The 23,819-nt window shown below is 48.4% G+C and overlaps 1 protein-coding gene across 1 annotated transcript in view; it reads left to right on the top strand.

Moving 5' to 3' along the window:
* Positions 1-518: 518 nt before the first annotated feature.
* The window catches only part of NCMAP (non-compact myelin associated protein), a 51,328-nt gene continuing 28,027 nt past the window's right edge, over positions 519-23,819 (top strand). Inside the window, exon 1 of the mRNA XM_061393115.1 lies at positions 519-616. The gene's annotated coding sequence lies outside the window, so the exon portion shown is untranslated. The remainder of the gene's footprint in view (positions 617-23,819) is intronic.

The following is a 23,819-nucleotide window of genomic DNA, read 5'->3' as shown; positions in this document are numbered from 1 at the left end:
ATACAGATAAAGTAGATGACTAATGAGAATCTATTGTATAGAATAGGGAACTCTACTCAATACTCTGTAATGGCCTATATTCCAAAAGAATCTAAATAAAGGGCGGATATATCTATTTGTGTAATTGATCCACTTGGCTACATAAGTAAAACTAACACAACTTTGTAAATCAACTATACTCCAATAAAAAAAAAAATTTAAGGCCACAAATATTATTTTAAATAAAAAAGACACCTAACGCACTCCCTGCAGTTCACATCTAGCTAGCCTGGCATGTTTGTAAAGCTCCTTCTCCCGTTCGGCCCTGGCTGAAGTGGCCTTGGTGGACCGAGGGACTGGGTTGGGCGAACTGGAACCCCAAGAAGGGCCTGGACCGGGAGAAGCGTGAGGACACGGCCACGAAGCGCCGCCCAGCCAGTGCCCCGAGCCTGGCGCCCCTGGGGCGGCCCCCAAGGCAGGGACCGAGGGGGCAACGGGGCCCCTCCCGGGATCACCTGCGCGCGATGGGGCGGGGCCGGGGGCGGGATCCCGGGGCAGCCGGAGCCCGGGCTGCTTCTGCGGCGCTGGCGGGAGGCGGAGCGGGGCGGCGGCCGGTGCGCGGGGCTCCCCCGAACAGGTAGGAGGAGCGGGAAGTGGGGGACCCCGAGTCTCCGGGGGCACGGGCGGTCCGGCTCGGGCGCGGCGGGTCACAGGCCACCTGCCGGCCTCGATCCTCGGAGGGGAGTCGGGAGAGGAAGGTGAGGGGTCCCCAAGTCCCACCCACCCCCCTCCCCCTTCGTTGGAGGAAGTGCCTGGGGTCTGCTCCTGGAGGGCGGTGGGCTGTGGTCCGAGTGGAGAGGAAGGCCGGTTGTCTGTTTCGGGCTTTGGAAATGGGGACGGGGCACGCGTCGCAAGCTCGACCCTCGCGGAGAAGCCTGCCTTTGGGGCGTGTTAACCCGAGCATCTGGCAGGCGAGTCGTTTCCTTGTCCCACCTCCCTCACTAAGCCTTTGGCGGAGGGGCCGAGACTCCCCGGAAGAAAAGAGACCCGGCCAGCCAGGAGGTTGAAATGATTTTAAAGCACTCAGGACCTCTGTTGGCTTCATCTGTGAAATGGGCATCTGGAAGGGTCGGCCCTGTGCGGAAGCCCCTCTTGGAGGAGTATCTACAATGAAAACTCACAGCTAGGAGGAAGAACCCAGGGTTCTAGTTCAGATCAGCTAACTCAGCAGCTCTGGAGAAAGGAGGCGGGACACGTTCTGTGGTCTGGGTACCTGTCAGGAGGAGGACATGGGTGTGTCATATACTAGGCGGGCTTCCAAGAATCTAGGAATCCCTCTAGTCTGGGAGGAGAGTCGGGAAGTTTCCTTGGAGGAAGTGGGATTAAGTGGCGCTAGTGGTGAAGAATCGGCCTGCCAGTGCAGGAGCTGCGGGAGACATAGGTTCAGTCGCTGCATGGGGAAGATCCCCTGAAGAAGACTGCCTGGGAAATCCCATAGATGGAGGAGCCTGGCAGGCTACAGTCCATGGGGTCACAAAGAGTCAGACACGACTGAGTAACGAAACAACAGCCATGAAGAAAGAAAGCATAGTGCTAAGAGCTTCTGCTTTGGAATCAGTCAGCCTGGGCATTGGAATCCCTGCTCTGCCCCTTAAGTAAGGGTTAGTCGCTCAGTCGTGCCCTACTCTCTGTGACCCTATGGACTGCAGCCCACCAGGCTCCTCTGTCCATGAGATTTTCCAGGCAAGGATACTGGAGTGGGTTGCCAGTTCCTTCTCCAGGGGATCTTCCCAACCCAGGGATGGAACCCAGGTCTCCTGCACTGCAGGCAAAGTCTTTACCGACTGAGCTACAAGGGAGTCTTGGGCAGGGCTTTGCATTTCTCTATTGTTTGCTTTACTCTGTAAACAAGGCAATTTCTTTGACAGATTGTCAGATCCTTATCTGACTATCTGACAAGTGCTTAGGACAAGGTCTGTATATTATAGGCACTCAGTAAAAATGAGCTATTAATTTCCACCAGACTGTAGCTTCCTGGAGTCAGGGGCCACGTCTCTTTGTTCACCATTATATGGTGCCCCATGGACAGAGGAGCCTGGCGGGCTCCAGTCCCTGGGGTCACAAAAGAGCCGGATACAACTTAGAGACTAAACAACAACAAAAACAGTAGGTCTCACCGCGCATTTGTTGAATGAATGAACGGTAAGTGAGCATGTAGTACCACAGTTGGCGTGTGGCAAGTAGTCAATAAACAGTGAATTTAGAGATGGCCAGGCCCTAACAGATGGGTATGGATAGGAGACGGTGGTGTAGGTGGATGGAGCGGTGTAACCGATTAAGATAAGCCCAAAGCAACAGATTTGGGGCACCCCTTCTTGAGAGGGGCAAGGGAGTAACATGATAAGCTCAGCCAGAGCGCAGAGTAGGGGAAGGCACACAGAGTGCTGGAATCCTGACCTGGTGGCCACGTGGCAGTAGATGGAGCAGCTGGAACTCTAGGTAGGTCAGCTGCCTTTCTCACATCCTCTAAGTGTCCATCCCCAAGTTGCAGGGGCCAGGGATGCCAAGAGACAGCAAAGGACAGCGGGTGCCTGACGAGAAAGGAAGAGGAAGCGGGAGAGGGGCTCCCGTGGCCCCTTCATGGCAGTGGGACCTTTCTCACCTGGTCCTGCCGTGTCCTGGCTGCTGGTGAGATAGCTGAAGGGGGCCGTGTGGGGCCAGGAGGGCCGACCCCCGCCCCGGGTGTGTGTGCTGAGCCAAGCTCATGGGGAGCTGGGCCAGGGGATCGTGCTGGGTCTCTGGGGAAATCTGCTCTGTGGGGAAAAGCTTATCCCCACAGCTTATCCCCACAGTCTTTTGTCTCCTCCTGTGGACCATGGCCACTGCTGCCTCAGGCCGGGAGGGAGCTGTGTCCTCGAGGTGGAACCACTCTTAGCCAAGTGAGGAGCCTACAGCCTGTCTTACGTCCTGGCAGGCAGCCTGTTGAGTGTTCCATCTCCCTGCGGTGACTAGGAAAGCAGAGATCTGAACTGGAGGTGAGAGATTTGGGCAAACACATCAAGAGGACATGGGAAGCACTGTATCTCTCTCAAGAGCCAAGTTCAAAACATTTCCTCTTAGCACTTTCCATAATTGCTCATAATCATTGGATATCTGTGTTTCCCACTGACTTGTAAACTCAGGGAGTAAGCCTGCCGCCTTTCTCACCATATCCCTGCCTACAACAGTGCCCCTGCACAGAGCAGGCATTCAGTGAATGTCTGTGGAATGCATGAACCCAGGCTGAGGACTGGGGCTCTTGGCTTTGAGAGGAGAGCTTTGATTTTCCAGAGAGAGCATCTCTTTACAGAAGTGATGTAGACACCCCAAATTCTCCCCTCCTAACCACCTCCCCACCGCCACCCTCATCTCCCATCCAATCCCCACCCCCTACCTTGAAAGGCGTGTCCCCCATCACATCTTCTGAGCCTCTGCCTTCTCTCCTGCCACCATCAGGGTCTTTTCTCAGGGAAGAATCCCCTGCTGGTAGAATTTACACCTGAGGGACAGGCCTGGACACTGTGCTGCTTCTCCCAGCCGGATAGTCAGCCCTCTAAAGACCCCCTAGGCTCTGAGAGGAGGAAAGCAACATCCAGTCTGATCCCTATCCTGCAGGATCACAGGGTATAGGAGCTACAGTTCAATTCAGTTCAGTAGCTCTGTCATGTCTGTCTCTTTGTGACCCCATGGACTGCAGCACGCCAGGCCTCCCTGTCCATCACCAACTCCCGGAGTTTACTCAAACTCATGTCCATTGAGTCAGTGATGCCGTCCAACCATCTCATCCTCTGTCATCCCCTACTCCTCCCACCTTCCATCTTTCCAAGCATCAGGGCCTTTTCAAATGAGTCAGTTCTTCACATTAGGTGGCCAAAGTATTGGAGTTTCAGCTTCAGCATCAGTCCTTCTGATGAATATTCAGGACTAATTTCCTTTAGGTTGGACTGGTTGGATCTCCTTGCAGTCCAAGGGACTCTCAAGAGTCTTCTCCAATCAGCTCCGTTCAGTTCAGTCGGTTAGTCGTGTCCAACTCTTTTTGACCCCATGAACTGCAGCATGCCAGGCCTCCCTGTCCATCACCAATTCCCAGAGTTCACTCAGACTTACATCCATCAAGTTGGTGATGCCATCCAGCCATCTCATCCTCTGTTGTCCCCTTCTCCTTCTGCCTCCAATCCCTCCCAGCATCAGAGTCTTTTCCAATGAGTCAACTCTTCGCATGAGGTGGCCAAAGTACTGGAGTTTCAGCTTTAGCATCATTCCTTCCAAAGAAATCCCAGGGCTGATCTCCTTCAGAATGGACTGGTTGGATCTCCTTGCAGTCCAAGGGACTCTCAAGAGTCTTCTCCAACACCACAGTTCAAAAGCATCAATTCTTCAGTGCTCAGCTTTCTTCACAGTCCAACTCTCACATCCATACATGACTACTGGAAAAACCATAGCCTTGACTAGACAGACCTTTGTTGGTTATTGATATTTCTCCCAGCAATCTTGATTCCAGCCTGTGCTTCTTCCAGCCCAGCGTTTCTCATGATGTACTCTGCATATAAGTTAAATAAACAGGGTGACGATATACATCCTTGACATACTCCTTTTCCTATTTGGAACCAGTCTGTTGTTCCATGTCCAGTTCTAACTGTTGCTTCTTGACCTGCATACAGATTTCTCAGGAGGCAGGTCAGGTGGTCTGGTATTCCCATCTCTTTCAGAATTTTCCACAGTTTGTTGTGATCCATGCAGTCAAAGGCTTTGGCATAGTCAATAAAGCAGAAATAGATGCTACAGGAACCCTTAAAGGTAATAGAGGGCTCCTTCAGGTGAGGAAACTGGAGTCCAGAAAGGATGAGATATACCCAGTGAAGAACTGTTAGGGGAGACTCAAGTCTCCTTATCCGAGTGCTTTGTCACTACAGCGATCTGGGAGATTCTCTGGGAATATGAATACTACAACACTTCCCTTTACTTTCTAGTCTTCCAATAAAATAGAATGGAAGGTTAAAAAAGGAAAGGTAAAGTGGATTTTAAGTTGCCCAGAAAACCCTTTTAATTAAAAAAAGAAAAAAAAAAAACCTCATATATATTGAAAATAAAGACCCCAAGTTATATATGTTCAATTTACTTTTTAAAAGATATATGTTTGATATTGGAGAAAAATAATCCAAAGCAGGAATCTCTCTAACCTTGGCCAGGTATTGCTGGCCAAGCAGTGCCTGTGCTGGGGTGGACCCTGCAGGCTACCATGCCAGGGCCTCTGCAGGCAGCCCAGAATCAGTGGTGGGTTTCTTTCTCCTGGACCACCTCCAAGCGCAGAGCGCACTGCTCTATCGGTTTCTGCATCTCCATCCATCCGGCCTCCTGATGCACTCATTGGCGTCTGGGTTTCTGATATCCCACTCTTTGCTTCGGGATCTGGCAGGGTGGATCCTGCTTTGTCTTTTTTCAAAGGAGTTCCTCATCAGGACGATAGGTCCTCCGTGGGCAGGAGGAGGCAGGAAGGGAGAAAGGGGACCAAGCCAAGGCCAGAGCCTGCCAGTCAGCAAGTCTCCGTGGATTCCTCAGCAGGGCTGGGTGTCAGTACAGTTGAGGGGTAGGACCAGAGCATGGCAGCTGGGCTGGAACCTCTCCTGTGGTTTGAAGCTCCCGGGGCTGGTGGCTGTAGTTTGGCCTAAGGAAGGAAAAGGGGGTGTGCCGATCTCTAAAGACAGAAGAAGCCTGTTCTTCAGCCAGCTTCCAGGCCTGTGGTGAGGAGCCTCCTGCCTGGGCTGGACACTCCTGAGCAGTTGGGGCCCTCAGCAGGGCTGCCAGGTCCTATGGTACCCAGTGGGTGGCTCGAGGAGGTGGAGGGGGCAGGGTTGGAAGCTCCTGGCATGTCAGGGGTCCGTCAGACCCTGGATGGCCAGGGCAGCCTCAGCCAGCAGGGAGGATGGGGCGCAGAGCAGGGAGGGAGGCCTCGGTTTTTGAGCTGTGGGATTTTGTTCAAGCCACATCACCTCCCTGAGCCTTGGTTTCCCAATTTATTAAAGGGGATGCTATCCAAGGCCCTTAACTTATAAAGATGAGTTTCCCTTCCCCTTCAGAGAAGCTTGTGTCTTGGTACCTACTGAGTCAGCTGTTCGGGCCAACAAGCATCAGGGTGTTTCAGTTCTTCCACAGTTCACTCATCATTCATTCATTCACTCAGTCACTCACTCATTCGTCAAGACTAACACCTGCCTCTGGCCTGTGCTGAAAGTTCAGGGAGACCTCGTTTTCCTGCTGTGTGTCTAGTTTCTTGCAGAGCCCCCAGCACATGGGGCCTGGCCTTCCGCAGCTTCCATCTGTTCCTCCACCAGGGATCATCTCTTTCAGTCTGCTGTGCAATAAAAAGCTATAGTGTGGGGCTTCCCTGGCGGTCCAGTGGTTAAGTCACTGTGCTTCCAATGCAGGGGGCGTGGGTTTGATCCCTGGTTGGGGAACTAAGTTCCCACATGTCCCGTGGCACAGCCAAAAAAAATTAACCCTACGAGGACTTCCCTGGTGGTTCACAAGTGGTTAAGACTCCACTCTCCCAATGCAGGGGGCACGGGTTTGATCCTTGGTTGGGGAACTAAGATCCCACATGCTGCACTGCATGGCGGAAAAATAAATAAAATGAATAAAAAATTAAAAATGCAGTTGTGTAACTTGTTCCCTCAGCTGCTATCCCTGATCCCCTAACGCTCCTTCAGATATTCCTAAGGTTTTAGCCTTCAGGTCTCAGAGAGAGATAAATGGTCAGTGGTTAATTCCTGCTTGCTGAGGGTTTGCTGGGGCCCACACAGCACTAAATGCGCCACATGCCTCCGTCCCTTTCCCACCCACGGCAGCCCAGGAAGTGAGTGGTTTTCCCTTGCTCGCTGCCGAGGTTCACAGAGGGCTGGCGGTCACAGAGCTCACCCGGGATGCCATTTTGCCTTGGTGGGCCCCTTGCTCCATAAAAAACATTCAGTTATATTAATAACTGTATTGGTACATTAAAACATTTTCTTCATCCTAAAAGTTCCTGTTTTCTTCTGATTTTGAAAGAAATAAGAAACATTTTTATGTTTCCCAAAAGTCTTGTGAGCCCTGGGCACTTGGTCTCCTGGGTCCTGGAGAGATGCAGACCCTGAGGCTAGGCAGAAGCTAGGCTGAGATTCCAGGAAGTCCTAACCTCCTCCCTGTACTGCCCTTCAGCAATTAAGAAAAAAAAAAAAGAACAGGCAAGAAACTGCAGAAAAGGGACTAGTTATCCAAACTCCTAATGCCTGTGGTGGTGTTAGTAGTTCTTTCTGGAAAATGTCACTTGGTTTATTTCCTCACCTCCCTCCCAACTCCTACCCCCTTTCTCACTATTTCTTGACCAAAACTTTTCCAAGAGCCAAGTCCACTCTGTCCTCTTTTGTGGAAACTGTAGATGCCCTACGTTGGTCTTCTCTCCAGTCTCAGACCTTAACGGTAACTGGTTTGCCCAGAGGACAAAAGAGGATTTATTTATTGTACAGAAGCAGCTCCATGTTCCTACCTAATCCCCAGAAACGATGTCATTGGTCATAGTAATAATAACAACAGCGATTCATATTTTTGAGAGCTCTCAGGGTGCTCGGCATTTGCTAATCATTTGTAATCACTTGGCATGAATTGTCTCCTGAAAAGCTAACCCTATGGGAGAGTAGGGGGAAAATTGAGATTTCTTGTCCGTCCTCCAGAGGAAAAGGTGGCAGAATGTGAATCTAGAATCAAGGTTGACAAATTTAGTTATCTTTAAGCATGAGGTATGTCAATTAAAGAAAAGCAAGATGATATTTTTTTCATCTCCATTTTGCAGATGAAGAAACTGAGGCTTAGAAAGACTAAGTGAGATGCTCGAAAGGCAGGACCAGGATGGGGACCTTAGTAGGGAACTAGGCTGAGTCTGTTAGTCTGCTATCAGAGCGTGAACCCCGCGAGGGCAGGGACCGTATCCCACGGTCTCCCCCATCACCTGGCACAGTGCCGTGGTACACACACTTACAGTGTGGAATGAGTGACTGACGTCTGCTCTGTTCTCTAAAGACACTTACCCGCTTTGGGTCCCTGCTCCTTGTCTTGGGACAGTCACTGCCTCCTGTCCCTGTAGTGCAGAAGTTGGCAGCTACAGCCCTGGGGGAGTCTGCTGTTGTTTTAGTCGCTAAGACATGTCCAACTGTTTTGTCACCCCATGGACTGCAACCCACCAGGCTCCTCTGTCCATTGGGTTTCCCAGGCAAGAATGCTGGAGTGGGTTGCTATTTCCTTCTCCAGGGGATCTTCTTGACCCAGGGATCGAATCTGAGTCTCCTGCACTGGCAGGAAAGTTCTTTACCACTGAGTCACCATGGAAGCCCCTGGAGCAGCTCAAAGCCCTGCTGAGATGAGGAATCAATCAAAACAGACCAAGGCTCAGGTATTCACTTGCCCATCAATGCCCTTCCAACCCCAGCCCCCACCCTAGTCTGTAGAATCCCTCCGAAGGAGTTGACCTCCTGCCAAGGCTGCTGCTCCCTGGAACTCAGAGATGAAGCCTGGCAGACACACAGGCAGCGTGCCAACCAGAAGAGAGTGGCTGAAGGAGTCTGTGTCTCTCTGCCCCCAGGCTCATTTTTTCTTTTCCAAGTGCCTCTGGCTCTTCCGCAGGGCATATTACCGGGCTGAGAGCAAGTATCCCCAGGGGAACCTGAATTCACTCACCAAAATAATTAGATGCCTAAGAAGTACAACTGTTATAAGAGACAGTAAATCAAGCAGCATATGTCATCTGAAGCAGAACGATTGAAGTAGATGGACCAAGATTTTGAAGTAAAGCATGATAATTTTATTATCTTTATTAAAAAGACAAGGGAAGACCTTTGTAGAATAATACAGGGACAAGTCATAGGAGACAACCAAAGCACAAGATTAGCTATGAAACTTCCAGTTTTTGTTGGTTAACTGCTAAGGGGTGTCCCACTCTTTTGCTACCCCATGGACTGCAGCCCCCCGGGGTCCTCTGTCAATGGGATTTTCTAGGCAAGAAGACTGGAATGGGTTGCCATTTCCTCCTCCAGGGGATCTTCCTGACCCAGGGATCAAACTGTGATGCCTGCTTGGCAGGCGGATTCTTTGCCCCTGTGCCACCAGGGAAGCCCATGGAAGATATACTACTTAAAATAAAGGACACACCTGGTAGAAGTCCTCGCCTCCCCTCTACTTAGCCTCAGGTCTAAGCACCACAGAGGAAAGCGCTCTGTTCTCACGTTCCGTAAACAGAACAGAGCTCTGCAATCCAGCCGGACCCTGTGCCCCAGCGACGAAAGAGACATTGCTATCTCTCAGCCTGTTCCTTTCTCCACTTCTTCATTCAGAAATGCTTCACATTGCCTCATTATACGTTTTGGGCCAATATGGCTGTCAAATTAACTCTGAATCAGGCTCTGGCACAAAAGAAAAAAAAAACAAATTTGTAGTGAAAAAAAAATAAAGGACACAATAGATGGTTAAAATATCAGGTTGGATACAATTGAATTAACATTTCCCAGCTGGTGCTAGTGGTAAAGAGCCTGCCTGCCAATGCAGGAGACATAAGAGACACACGTGGGTTAGATCCCTGGGTCAGGAAGATCCCTGGAGGAGGGCATGGCAATCCATGCCAGTATTCCCCTAGAGAATCCCATGGACAGAGAATCCTGGCCAGGCTATGGTCCATAGGGTCACAAAGAGTCAGACACAACTGAATTGACTTAGCATGCATGCATTCAGTAAAGAGGAAAATCAGATTGAGAACTGTCCCAGAAGGAAGCAGGAAAAAATAAAAAGATAACAAATGAAAAAGAAAATCAAAGAGAGACGGAGAGTAAAAGTAGGTATCCTGAAAGGAGAGAAGACAAAAAATGCAGAATAAGGAAGAACTGAAGAAATAATAGAGATTAAATGTTCCAGGATTAAAGGAAAATGAATGAAATCAGACTGAAAGGACTCATGGAGTCGCCAACAGCAGAAAAATCCACACAAAATATCGTGATAAAATTGAAAATCTGAAAGACAAAGAGGAAGGGCAGAGAGAAATAGCCTCCCTTACAAAGCGCCAAGATTTAGACTGATGTTATACATCTCAATAACAACACTTGATCAAGGAAGTCAAAGAATAATGTTATTATAAGAATTGAAAGAAGACAGCCCTTTCAATCCAGAATTTTAAAGGCAGCCAAATCGTCATTCGAACATGAGGTCATACTAAAAATATTCTTAGACAAATAAAGCCTTAGAAGGTGGAACACACAAAGACCCACATTGAAAATACTCTGAAGGAACTACTTAAATAATAAAAGAAACAAACCCAGGAGCTGCTGCAGGAGCTGTCAGAAGTCAGGGGTCAATGCAAGAAACAGAAATAGATATCAGCATTTTTGGTAGGAAGGGATTTTATGCACCCGATTCTTTTAAAATATTGGAAAGGCCGGAGGCTTCCAAAACACTGCAGACTGGAGAGCTCTGGCACCTGCCATAGTCAGGAAGGCGAAGGAATCATGAAGCTTTGTGGAACTACTGAATTTAAGGATACATGACCATGGTCATGTGATCCAGGGATCCAGACGCTGGTCTGCTGTAACTACCTGGATTCTGAATCTCAGAGTCTGGCTACAACACTCACTCCATCTTTTTAAACAGAAGACCTGCCTTGGGACCAGACAATTTGGGAGGTAACACTGTCCAGCTAGAATGACATTGATCTGTTTCATCTAATTTATTTTGTTGCTTTCTATTGATGGCAAGTTTTCCATTTTCAGAAATAATAAAACATTTCTGTTTACAGGTTATTTTTTAATGTTTTAAAAGAAAAGTCGGTCCAGGGATCTCAAGCCATCATAATTGGTGCAAACAATTATTATAAGTAGTCAGAGGTGGAAGAGGTGTCCTGGGGAGGAGAAGACAGTCGGGTGTCATGACCAAGGAAGGTTTAGATTGGGGTAGCATTGGGAAGACGGCACTGGAGGAAAGGCCAATGTGCTGATTGTCTGTCCCTGTGTAACCAGCTGCTCCAAGACTTAGTGGCCTGATAGCTCTAAGGTTGAGCGGACTCAGTGGAGAGGTCCTCACTTGGGGTCTGACACGTGGTTTCTGCCTGACATTCACGTCTCAAGGCTCAGCTGGTCTGGGTGTCTATGGTGGCTCACTCACGTGGCGGCTTAGTGACACGTGGCTGTCAGTTGAGAGCACAGCTGGGGCTGTCAACTAGCACATCTACCCATGGCCTCTGCACAAGCCTGGGGCTTCTCAGAGCATGTCAGCTGGGTTCCAAGAAGGAGCGAGCATTTTTAGAGGCAGGAAGCAGAAGCCTCCCTGAAGGGCTTTAACCCCAACAGCCAGTATCACTTCTGCCATATCCTAGGGGTCCCAGCAGTCATGGGGCCCACCTAGATTCAAGGGAGTAGAGAAACAGACTCCATCTCTTCAGTGGGGAGATAACTGTGCAGCTAGTAATAGCTTCCCAGTGTGGGAGGCACAGGTGAGGCATGGGTGAGTTTAGGGAGACAGGAAGTCACTCATTCCCTGCCTAGGGTTGGGAAGAAAGGGAGGAGACAGGTGCTGGTGGATAAAACTGGAAAAGGTTCATGGAAGACTTTGGTTGATAAGACAGAGAATGATGGTTTTATTCTGTGACCAGACAGAAGTAGATGGATGGTACTGGAATAAAAGAGAGACACCATGCAGAAGGCCAAAGTCTCAGCAATTTTTTCTCCAACAAAGGATCCCTAGGGGAGACAGTAGTAGCTTCTGTTTCTTTACAGTAGAATATCCCAGCAGCATGAAGGAGTGGAAGATACACACACACACACACACACACACACACACACTGCCCTCAATCCACTAAGCACTTGTTAGACAATTATTGTATGGCAAGTGCATGGCCAGACCAGGCACTGTGGAAAGAAGTCTATGATTCAGAGACCACTGGGCTGTCCTGCAAATTCTGGTATTTCTACATTCATTCTATAGCTTCTAGTTCTCCTCTTGGACTCTTCATTGCCCCTAAATCCTTTGCAAGGACAATGAAAAAGCAAAAAGATAGGACACTGAAAGATGAACTCTCCAGGTGGGTAGGTGCCCAATATACTAACACCCGGTTGAGGATATGACTGGTGATACAAGTAAAGTCTGATGCTGTAAAGAGCAATATTGCATAGAAATCTGGAATGCTAGGTCCATGAATCAAGGCAAATTGGAAGTGGTCAAACAGGAGATGGCAAGAGTGAACATCAACATTTTAGGAATCAGTGAACTAAAATGGACTGGAATGGGTGAATTTAATTCAGATAACCATTATATCTACTACTGTGGGCAGGAATTCCTTAGAAGAAATGGAGTAGCCCTCATAGTCAACGTAAGAGTCTGAAATGCAGTACTTGGATGCAATCTCAAAAATGACAGAATGATGTCTGTTCGTTTCCAAGACAAACCATTCAATATCACAGTCATCCAAGTCTATGCCCCAACCAGTAACGCTGAAGAAGCTGAAGTTGAATGGTTCTATGAAGACTACAAGACCTTCTAGAACTAACACCCAAAAAAGATGTCCTTTTCATTATAGGGAACTGGAATGCAAAAGTGGGAGAAGGCAATGGCATCCCACTCCAGTACTCTTGCCTGGAAAATCCCATGGACGGAGGAGCCTGGTAGGCTGCAGTCCATGGGGTCGCTAAGAGTTGGACACGACTGAGCGACTTCACTTTCACTTTTCACTTTCATTGGAGGAGGAAATGGCAACCCACTCCAGTGTTCTTGCCTGGAGACGGCAGGGCCTGGTGGGCTGCCATCTATGGGGTCGCACAGAGTCAGACATGACTGAAGTGACTTAGCAGCAGCAGCAGAATGCAAAAGTAGGAAGTCAAGAGATACCTGGAGTAACAGGCAAATTTGGCTTTGGAGTACAAAATGAAGCAGGTCAAAGGCTAACAGAGTTTTGCCAAGAGAACACAATAGTCATAGTAAACACCCTCTTCCAACAACACAAGAGAAGACTCCACACATGGACGTCATCAGATAGTCAATACTGATTTCAGACTGATTACATTCTTTGCAGCCAAAGATGGAGAAGCTCTATACAGTCAGCAAAAACAAGACCGGGAGCTGACTGTGGCTCAGATCATGAACTCCTTATTGCCAAATTCAAACTTAAATTGAAGAAAGTAGGGAAAACCACTAGACCATTCAGGTATGACCTAAATCAAATCTCTTATGATTATACAGTGGAAGTGAGAAATAGATTCAAGGGATTAGATCTGATAGACAGAGTGCCTAAAGAACTATGGACAGAGGTTCGTGACATTGTACAGAAGACAGGGATCAACACCATCCTCAAGAAAAAGAAATGTAAAAAGGCAAAATGGTTGTCTGAGGAGGCCTTAGAAATAGCTGAGAAGAGAAGCGAAAGGCAAAGGACAAAAGGAAAGATATACCTATTTGAGTGCAGAGTTCCAGAGAATAGCAAGGAGAGATAAGAAAGCCTTCATCAGTGATCAGTGCAAAGAAATAGAGGAAAGCAATAGAATGGGAAAGACTAGAGATCTCTTCAAGAAAATTCGAGATATCAAGGGAACATTTCATGCAAAGATGGGCTCAATAAAGGATAGAAATGGTATGGACCTAACATAAGCAGAAGATATTAAGAAGAGGTGGAAAGAATACACAGAAGAACTGTACAAAAAAGACCTTCATGACCCAGATAATCATGATGGTGTGATCACTCACCTAGAGCCAGACATCCTGGAATGCAAAGTCAAGTGGGCCTTAGGAAACATCACTATGAACAAAGCTAGTGGAGGTGATGGAATTCCAGTTGAGCTACTTCAAATCCTAAAAGATGATGCTGTGAAAGTGCTGCACTCAATATGCCAGCAAATTTGGAAAACTCAGCAGTGGCCACAGGACTGGAAAAGGTCAGTTTTCATTCCAATCCCAAAGAAAGGCAATGCCAAAGAATGCTCAAACTACCACCCAATTGCACTCATCTCACACGCTAGCAAAGCAATGCTCAAAATTCTCCAAGCCAGGCTTCAACAGTACATGAACTATGAGCTTCCAGATGTTCAAGCTGGTTTTAGAAAAGGCCGAGGAACCAGAGATCAAATTGCCAACATCTGTTGGATCATCAAAAAAGCAAGAGAATTCCAGAAAAACATCTACTTCTGCTTTATTGACTATGCCAAAGCCTTTGACTACGTGGATTACAACGAACTGTGGAAAATTCTGAAAGAGATGGGAATACCAGACCACCTGACCTGCCTCCTAAGAAATCTGTATGCAGGTCAAGAAGCAACAGTTAGAACTGGACATGGAACAACAGACTGGTTCCAAATAGGGAAAGGAGTACGTCAAGGCTGTATATTGTCACCCTGCTTATTTAACTTATATGCAGAGTACATCATGTGAAATGCCAGACTGAATGAAGCACAAGCTGGAATCAAGATTTGCTGGGAGAAATATCAATAACCTCAGATATGCAGATGACACCACCCTTAAGGCAGAGATTGAAGAACTAAAGAGCCTCTTGATGAAAGTGAAAGAGGAGAGTGAAAAAGTTGGCCTAAACTTCAACATTCAGAAAACGAAGATCATGGCATCTGGTCCCATCACCTCATGGCAAATAGATGGGGAAAGAGTGAGAGACCTTATTTTGGGGGGCTCCAAAATCACTGCAGATGGTGACGGCAGCCATGAAATGAAAAGATGCTTTCTCCTTGGAAGAAAAGCTGTGACCAACCTAGACAGCATATTAAAAAGCAAAGACATTATGCCAACAAAGGTCCTTCTGGTCAAAGCTGTGGTTTTTCCAGTAGTCATGTATGGATGTAAGAGTTGGACTATAAAGAAAGCTGAGCATCGAAGAATTGATGCTTTTGAACTGTGGTGTTGGAGAAGACTCTTGAGAGTCCCTTGGACTGCAAGGTGATCCAAGAAGTCCATCCTAAGGGAAATCAGTCCTGAATATTCATTGGAAGGACTGATGCTGAAGCTGAAACTCCAAAACTTTGGCCACCTGATGTGAAGAACTGGCTCATTTGAAAAGACCCTGATGCTGGGAAAGATTGAAAGCCGGAGGAGAAGGGGACAACAGAGGATGAGATGGTTGGATGGCATCACCAACTCGACAGAAATGAGTTTGAGTGAACTCCAGGAGTTCGTAATGGACAGGGAGGCCTGGTGTGCTGCAGTCCAGGGGTCACAAAGAGTCAGACACAACTGAGCGACTGAACTGAACTGAGGACAAGTGTCCTGAGTTTTGACTAAAAAATTGTGGTACAAATGCAGGTACAATTATTTAACCTTATTGTATAAATAAATCAGGCATTTATGAGGGTTTTGCATGCATAAGGCATTTAGCAGTGCTTTTCAAGCCTCTAGGAGAGTGACTGATGCTTGTTTTCCAGTCGCTAAGTCATGTCTGACTCTTAGTGACCCCATGGACTGCAGCATGCCAGTCTCTTCTGTCCTTCACTGTCTCCCGGAGTTTGCTCAAATTCATGTCCATTGAGTTGGTGATGTTATCTAACCATCTCATCCTCTGCCGCCCCCTTCTCCTGTTGCCTTCAGTTTTTCCCAGCGTCAGGGTCTTTTCCAATGCATTGGCCTTCACATCAGGTGGCCAAAGTACTGGAGCTTCAGCCTGAGGCATAGTGGACTAATAATAATAAGTACTAGTTTCCTCCTCCAGGATCTGTCCAAAGTCTCCCCCGGATCTCAAGTAGGTCAGTCTTTTCTGAGAATTCCCAGCACCTCTTAGGTACTTTGCTTATAGCACTTATCACATGAAAGTCTTATAATTAGCAAACAGGTCTGTCTTCCTTTCTATTTTAGGACCTCCTTGGGAAATGAATTCATCCACGCATAGAGGCTGCATGGAAGAGATGAGTCCGATTATTATTAGCAATGATTATCTCATTTGATTATTGCAACCAGGAAAAAGACAGGAATCACCAAGTCTAGTTTACAGATGAGGAAACAGGCTCAGAGAGCTTAAGTCACAAGCCTAAAGACACTCAGGTCAGAATTCAAGCCCATTGTTGTTCAGTTATCAAGTCGTGTCTGACTCTTTACAACCCCATGGACTGCAGCGTGCCAGGCTTCCCTGTCCCTCACCCTGTTCCGGAGTTTGCCCAAGGTCATGTCCATTGCATCCGGATGCCATCCAACCATCTCACCCCTGTCTCCCTCTTCCCTTCAAGCCCATGTCTAACTCTAAACCCCCACCTCTGTCACCTTCACCACACCACCATGTCAAAGAGAGGAGAGGACTTTCCAGGAGAGAGACAAATCCTATGGGGTTGTGGGGGACTCAGTAGTCCAAGGTGAGGGGCATGTCGGTGCCAAGGGGGAATGGGGGACCAGACAGGAGAGAGACGGGAAGAGCTTCGAATGCCAGGCCTGGATGCAGGGAGCAGTCTGGAAAGACCTGCCCGAGGGTCCCAGCATTCCCCAGATCACACCGTGATCTCTCCTCCCAGCTCACTAGTCGCCTGATGTCCACGCCCTCCCAGTCAGGACTGGGCCTGGAACACAGGTCTCCTGACTCGCAGCCCTGAACTCACCTCCCCCTAGTCGCCTGATGTCCACGTCCTCCCGGTCAGGACTGGGCCTGGAACACAGGTCTCCTGACTCGCAGCCCTGAACTCACCTCCCCCAGCTTCCTCCTTGTCATGGCCTCCCTTTCAGGCTGTGGTGTTTGCTCAGAGCCCAAGCCCGGGGCAGAGAGCAGAGAAATATTTATTTATGTCACCACCAACCCTGCCTCCTGGAGGCCCCCAAGGGCTCCCTCACAGAGAAGTTCAGTTATGTAACCCCGAGTTGACACAGCAGGAAGGAGAAGGACATAAATTATAATTACTCATTTTTCCGCAGTCTTGGACGCTCTTTGGATAGCTTGACACTTTGGATACCTCCCTTCTTCCTCATCGAACTGACCTGGGGCCTCCAGGGGGAACTTGGTGGTTCTCAGCCGATTTTAGCCTCAATTGGGGTGAGCCTGGGGCTTTGAGGAGACCTTCCTAGAGGCTGGGGAAGGGAGAGAAATGAGATCTCAAAGGGCTGCTTTATTCCGAGCACTCTGCCAGGGGCTTTATATTCATAACCTCGTTTTTGCCTCATGAAGAAGGTCCTGTTTATTACCTCCATGGAGTGGGAAAGGGATGGAGGCTCAGACAGGTTCAGTAACTTCCCAAAGGGCGCCCAGCAGAGCCAGGTCAGGAGCTCTGAGGCTCCTAGTTTTCAAACAGCTCACGTGGAATCTGCAACGTAGGGATTCTGGAGAGAGTAAAGTGTGCTAGCATCTGCCTGTGCAGGAAATTCTTCCCTAGCTTAATCCCCAAACATCCCTGACATTCACTCTCCACTGTGACCTTCCCTGAACACTCAGCTCCTTTGTGCTGGGACCCTCACAGCCCCACCCGGCTCGCTGCCCCACACCCCTCCCCAGTCTCACACTTCCCTTTCTAAAGTGTTCATCCTCACCCCCATCTCCCAGTCTTCATGCCCACTGTTCTTCCCAGCCACAATGTCCCTCCTCCTTTCTCCACCTGACAAAATCCTAGCAAAATAATAATAATAATGCACCTTCATAGAGCAGAAGGTGTGGAGTGGAGTGGTTAAAAGAATGAACTCTGAAAAGAGTTAAAAGAATGAAACTCCAGCTAGTTAAATCACTTTTGCTGGATGTGTGACCTCAGGCAAGTTAGTTAACCTTTGTGCACTACAGTTTCTTCATTTGTAAGATGGAGATAGTGATACCCAGCTGACCTGGAAGAAGGAGAAAAAATGGGATGAAATGAGTTCTAAAAATAAAAAAGATACAAATAAAAGCTTCTTTGTGAATTCCTTAGAAAAGTTCTTGGCACAGAGTAAGTGATCAAATGCTCTTTCTGATGGTCAGCCCTTTGAAATGTGGAGCAGACTCTGAAGTCGTGTTGCTTGAGTTCACATCCCGCCTTGGTTGGTGACCTTAGACCAGTTAGTTAATCTCTCTGGGTCGTGGTTTCCTCTGTAAAAAAATTTCAACAGCAATGTGCTTTCCACTTAGGGTGGAGGAGACAGTCAAATAGACTTACAGTGCCAGAGGATTTGGCACTTAGTGACAGGTAAATACGGGGAGCCCTTGTTTAATTAAAACCTTGTTTAATGTTAATTAATGTTAGCTTCCCTGGTGGCTCAGATGGTAAAGAATCTGCCTGCCATGCAGGAGACCCGGGTTTGATCCCTAGGTTGGGAAGATCCCCTGGAGAATGGAATGGCAACCCACTCCAGTATTCCTGCCCGGAGAATTCCATGGACAAAGCAGTCCATGGGGTCGCAGAGTCAGACACGACTGAGTGACTAACACTTGTTTAATGACCACATGGCGCCACTCAGCTTTTCCCTCCCTGTGCAGCTTGCCCTTTTCTCTGGCCCCCTGCTCAGCACCCTCTCCCACACTGAGCTCCATAGCATTCACAGCCTGTCTGTGTCTTACTGTCTCATTACTGGTGCCCACTTGTGGTGGAAAGACTCAAGCCCTATGACCTGTGCTTGGTCCTTACTGGATGCTTTGGTTCAGCCAGAAGCTATTAAACCCCTAGTGCTGTGAGGGTGCACAGCATGGGAATTTGAAGTGATGCTTGGGTTAAAGTATCAGAAATGCCAGGAGGTGAGGAAAGAGTGCTCTGGCATATGCAAAGTTCCCGTGGCCACAACAGGACAGAGTGACAGAGCAGAACTCAGACAGGGAGGCGACTGGAGGGGTCTGCAGAATCCAGATCCTGTACAGAGGACTTGCTGACCATCGTAAAATTCTAGTGTGAAGTAGACTTGGGGTTTTTAAAGATCACTGCAGCTGCTGTGGAGGACTGCAGGGACGCAGAGCAGAGGCAGTCCTGGCCCGCTGGGCAGCAATGGCAGCATACAGGTGAGAGAAGACAGAAGCCTGGGCCCCAGCAGGGATAGGGATGCTGGAGGAGGTTAGTTAGGAGATGTGTAGGAAATGAAGGTAGATCTGAAAGGGCTTGGTGATGGGGGTGGCAGACTGCTGACAGGCAATGACTTTAGAGGGTTTCTGGCCTCAGAGGCTACGTGGATGGCAGTGACATTTCCTGCCACGGGGAACTCTGGGAGAGACTAGATTCTGTGAATCGCTGGGGCATGACAGAGCCCAAGACACTGCCCAGGCCCTCAAGAGGGGGAAGGCAGACATATAATGGTGATGGTGGTGACCACAGTGGCTAATTGAGTGCGGATGTGAACCCAGTGGTCCGACCCCAGAACCTTTGTTATAACACCCTGCACCATTTGGCCAACAGGCCATCATCTTATTTTCCTTTTGTTTTTTTTCATTTTGGCTGCCCTGGGTCTTTGTTGTGGCACAAGGGCTTAGTTTCCCTGAAGCATGTGGGATGTTTTTTTTTAATTAATTAATTAATTTAATTGGAGGATAATTACTTTACAATACTATGATGGTTTTTGCCATACATCGACATGAATCAGCCATGGATGCACATGTGTCCCCCCATCCTGAGCCTCCCCCCCACCTCCCTCCCCACCCCATCCCTCTGGGTTGTCCCAGAGTGCCAGTTTTGAGTGCCCAGATTCATGCATCGAACTTGCACTGGTCATCTATGTTACATGTGGTAATGTACATGTTTCAATGCTATTCTCTCAAACCATCCCACCCTTGCCTTCTCCTACAGGGTCCACAAGTCTGTTCCTTAACATCTGTGTTTCTTTTGTTGCCTTGCGTATAGGATTGTCATTACTGTCTTTCTAAATTCCGTACGTATGCATTAATATACAGTGTTTGTGTTCCTCTTTCTGACTTCACTCTGTATAATAGGCTCCAGTTTCATCCACCTCATTAGAACTGACTCAAATGTGTTCCTTTATAGCTGAGTAATATTGCATTGTGTATATGTACCACAACTTCCTCATCCATTGATGGACATCTGGGTTGCTTCCATGTCCTGGCTATTGTAAACAGTGCCGCAGTGAACACTGGGGTACATGTGTCTCTTTCAATTCTGGTTTCCTCAGTGTGTGTGCCCAGCAGGGGGATTGCTGGGCCATATGGCAGTTCTGTTCCCAGTTTTTTAAGGAATCGCCACTCTGTTTTCCATAGTGGCTGTACCAGTTTGCATTCCCGCATGTGGGATCTTAATTCCCAGATCAGGGATGGAACCCAAGTCCCCTGCATTGGAAGGTGGATTCTTGACCACCAGGAAAGTCCCATCTTCATTATCTAAGTGCCTACTAAGTGCCAAGGACTGTACTAGGCACTGGGATGTCATCTCTGAACAACAAAGACAAGTGCCTGCTCTCACAGATCTTAGGGTCTGGAGGGTTGGATGGGTCACAAATGAGATAGTTTCTGCTGGTGGTTGATCTAAGAAGATTGAAGAGGGTAAGTGAGACAGTTCCAGGGGTTGGGGGACGGGGGCATCTTAGAGTGATGACGTTTAAACTGACACAATGGTAAAAGTGCACAGTCACGGTTAATAGTTCAGAACCCCAGCAGGGACTGGGGGTAGGAGTGAACAAACTGCATGAGGTAATTCTTTTTTAACCGAAACATTTGACTTAAGTGCTTAAAGTGTTGGAAGGTTTGGGTTTTGAAGTATAAATAGGAATTCACCAGGTAGACAGGATTAAGAAGTCATTTTACAGACAAGCATGAATATGAGCAGCAGCAAGTAACCCTATGGGATATATGTGTGTATTGTTCAGTCATTCAGTTGTGTCAGTCTTTGCAATCCCATGGACTGCAACATGCCAGGCTTCCCTGTCCTTCACCATCTCCCAGAGCTTGCTCAAACTCACGTCCCTTGAGTCAGTGATGCCATCCAATCATCTCATCCTCTGTGGTCTCCTTGTCTTCCTGCCTTCAATCTTTCCCAGCATCAGGGTCTTTTCTAATGAGTCAACTCTTCGAATCAGGTATTGGAGTTCAGCTTGGAACTATTGTTGTATAGTTGAAAGTTGTATTGTTGAAAGTATTGGAGCTTCAGCTGCAGCATCAGTCCTTCCAATGGATATTCAGGGTTGATTTCCTTTAGGATTGACTTGTTTGAGCTCCTTGCAGTCCAAGGAACTCTCAGTAGTGTGTAGGATACAAGTATAGTTCATAAGCTCCATGTGAGCAAATGCCAGGCCTATATTCTTTCCTCATTGCCTCTAGTGTTTAGCATATGGTGAGTCGGACATGACTGAAACGACTTAGCAGCAGCAGCACTGAATGAATACATGCATGAAGAAATGAACAAATGGGGACTCCCCTGGTGGTCCACTGGTTAAGACTCACATTTTCACTGCCAAGGTCCCAGGTTCAATCCCTGGTTGGGGAACTAACAACCAATGTGGCATCGCCAAAGAAAGAAGGAAAAAAAAGGAGCCAATGAATAAGCTAATGTGGGTAGGAGAGGCAGCAAAGAAAGGACAGAATATAAATAAGTGTAGTTCAGTACATTATGAGCCACATACGTAATTTTAAATGTGGCCACATTAAAAAAGTAAAAAGAAACAGATTAAATTTTGATAATATATTTTATTTGACCCAATATATGCGAAGGGCCTATGACTCACTGGGGAAGACTGAAGGCAAAAGGAGAAAGGGGTGACAGAGGATGAGATGGTTAGATAGCATCACCGACTCAATGGACATGAATTTTCGCAAACTCCGGGAGATGGTGAAGGACAGGGAAGCCTGGTGTACTGCAGTCCATGGGGTCCGAAGCATGGGACACGAGTTAGCGACTGAACAGCAACAACAATCCCAATATTAGCAAACGTCTAATCAATATTTTTTTTAACTTACTAAGATAAGCAAGATATAAATTACTTAGCTCTTTTATTATGTGCTAAAGTCTTTGATGTCCCACGGGTATGTTACACATATAACACATCTCAATTCAGACCGGCCACACTTCAAGGACTCCACAGCCGCCTGAAGCCAGCGGCTACCACATGTCTGAGCACGGGTCTACATGCTGAGGGGTTTGGACTTCATTCATCTTAGCTGGTGAGATGTCACTCAAGGTCTAAGCAGAGGTGACCAGAGTCAGATTTGTTTCTAGAAAGCTTGCTCTCTGGGGTGGCCGTGAAGCTGATGATTTTTTCTTTTATCCTGGTTGTACTATGTGGCATGTAGGATCTCAGTTCCTTGACCAGGGATCAAACCCGTGCCCGCTGCATTGGGAGCAAAGAGTCTTAACCCCTGGAGAGCCAGGGAAGTCCCTAGCTGATGGTTTTTGAGTGGAGTGAGCCCTCTCCAACCTGTCCGCTCTGGGTAGAAAGGTCACACTCAGGGCGTACCCCATTCCCCTGGCTGCCGTGTGACTGGGTGGAGACAGGCGCCCTGCTCCCAGCAGAAATCTCCCTCCTCTGGCGAATGTCAGAGCCGGAGCCCCCAGCCTGCAATCCTCCTCGGTGACTCTGAGCTCCTCTTTCAGGGGCGGTGCTCCCTGAACACACGGGATCTGCCTCGGTGTGTGCGGAAACAGGTGCGGCCCTCCACAGTTCAGAGAAAATAAAGTGCCTACAGGCGTGTCTGGCAGTAGCCCTGCCTGGCTGAGTTTCTTGCTGGCTCAAGAAATCAACACAGAGGCAAAAGCTGGCACGCTGGCCCTGCCTCCTTCCCCTGCTCTGCCCACCACCCCCAGGAGGTGTCCCTAGCACACTCAACCCCTGACACACCTCTCACACCCTTCCTGGCACTGCTCTCCTGCTCATTTTCGTATTTTCTTGGACCCCAGGCTCACACTGCCTTGCCACGTTCTGCACACCCTCCAAGCCTCTTCCCTGTTCCCGTTGAGTCTTCACAGATGGCGGGGTAGGTACCGGGAGGCCCCTGGTTTGGGAAGTTGAAGACTGGATGCTTACCCTGCTCTGTGACTTTGGGTGAATTGCTTGACGTCTCTGAGCTTCAGTTTCCTTGGGTATCAAGCAGAATGGGTGTGACGAGGGGTAAAGGAGATCATGAATGTGAAGCCCCAAGTACAGTGCTAGACACAGCTGCTGCTGCTGCTGCTGCTGCTGCTGCTAAGTCGCTTCAGTCGTGTCTGACTCTGTGCGACCCCATAGATGGCAGCCCACCAGGCTCCCCGTCCCTGGGATTCTCCAGGCAAGAACACTGGAGTGGGTTGCCATTTCCTTCTCCAATGCATGAAAGTGAATAGTGAAAGTGAAGTCGTTCAGTCGCGTCCAACTCTTAGCGACCCCATAGACTGCAGCCTACCAGGCTCCTCCATCCATGGGATTTTCCAGGCAAGAGTACTGGACGGGTTGCCATTGCTTTCTCCGGCTAGACACAGTTCATTCAGTTCAGTTCAGTCGCTCAGTCGTGTCCGACTCTTTGCGACCCCATGAATCGCAGCACACCAGGCCTCCCTGTCCATCACCAACTCCCGGAGTTCACTCAGACTCACGTCCATCGAGTCAGTGATGCCATCTAGCCATCTCATCCTCTGTTGTCCCCTTCTCCTCCTGCCCCCAATCCCTCCCAGCATCAGAGTCTTTTCCAATGAGTCAACACAGAGGTGGTCCCAAAAGGGACGAGTGGTGATTGTGAGTGTTAAGTGCCCATCACCCCAACCCCAACTCCTTGAAAGCCAGGCTGACCTACACACCCAGGGCCTCTGGACTCTCCCTGCTGCCACACCTGCTGAGCTCCTGGGACCTGACAGCCATGGGCAACAAGGCTCATATTGCTTTGAAACAAAGATAATGGCAAAAACAAACGCCCACAGGCTCAGCTCTGGGGGGTGGGGGGTAGGCGTCAGTGACCCACTAGAGCTGCT

The sequence above is a fragment of the Bos javanicus genome, chromosome 2 (assembly GCF_032452875.1).
Source record: "Bos javanicus breed banteng chromosome 2, ARS-OSU_banteng_1.0, whole genome shotgun sequence".
Classification (NCBI taxonomy): domain Eukaryota; kingdom Metazoa; phylum Chordata; class Mammalia; order Artiodactyla; family Bovidae; genus Bos; species Bos javanicus.
Note: the sequence above shows the minus strand (reverse complement) of the source record. Positions and strands in the feature narration are given on the sequence as shown.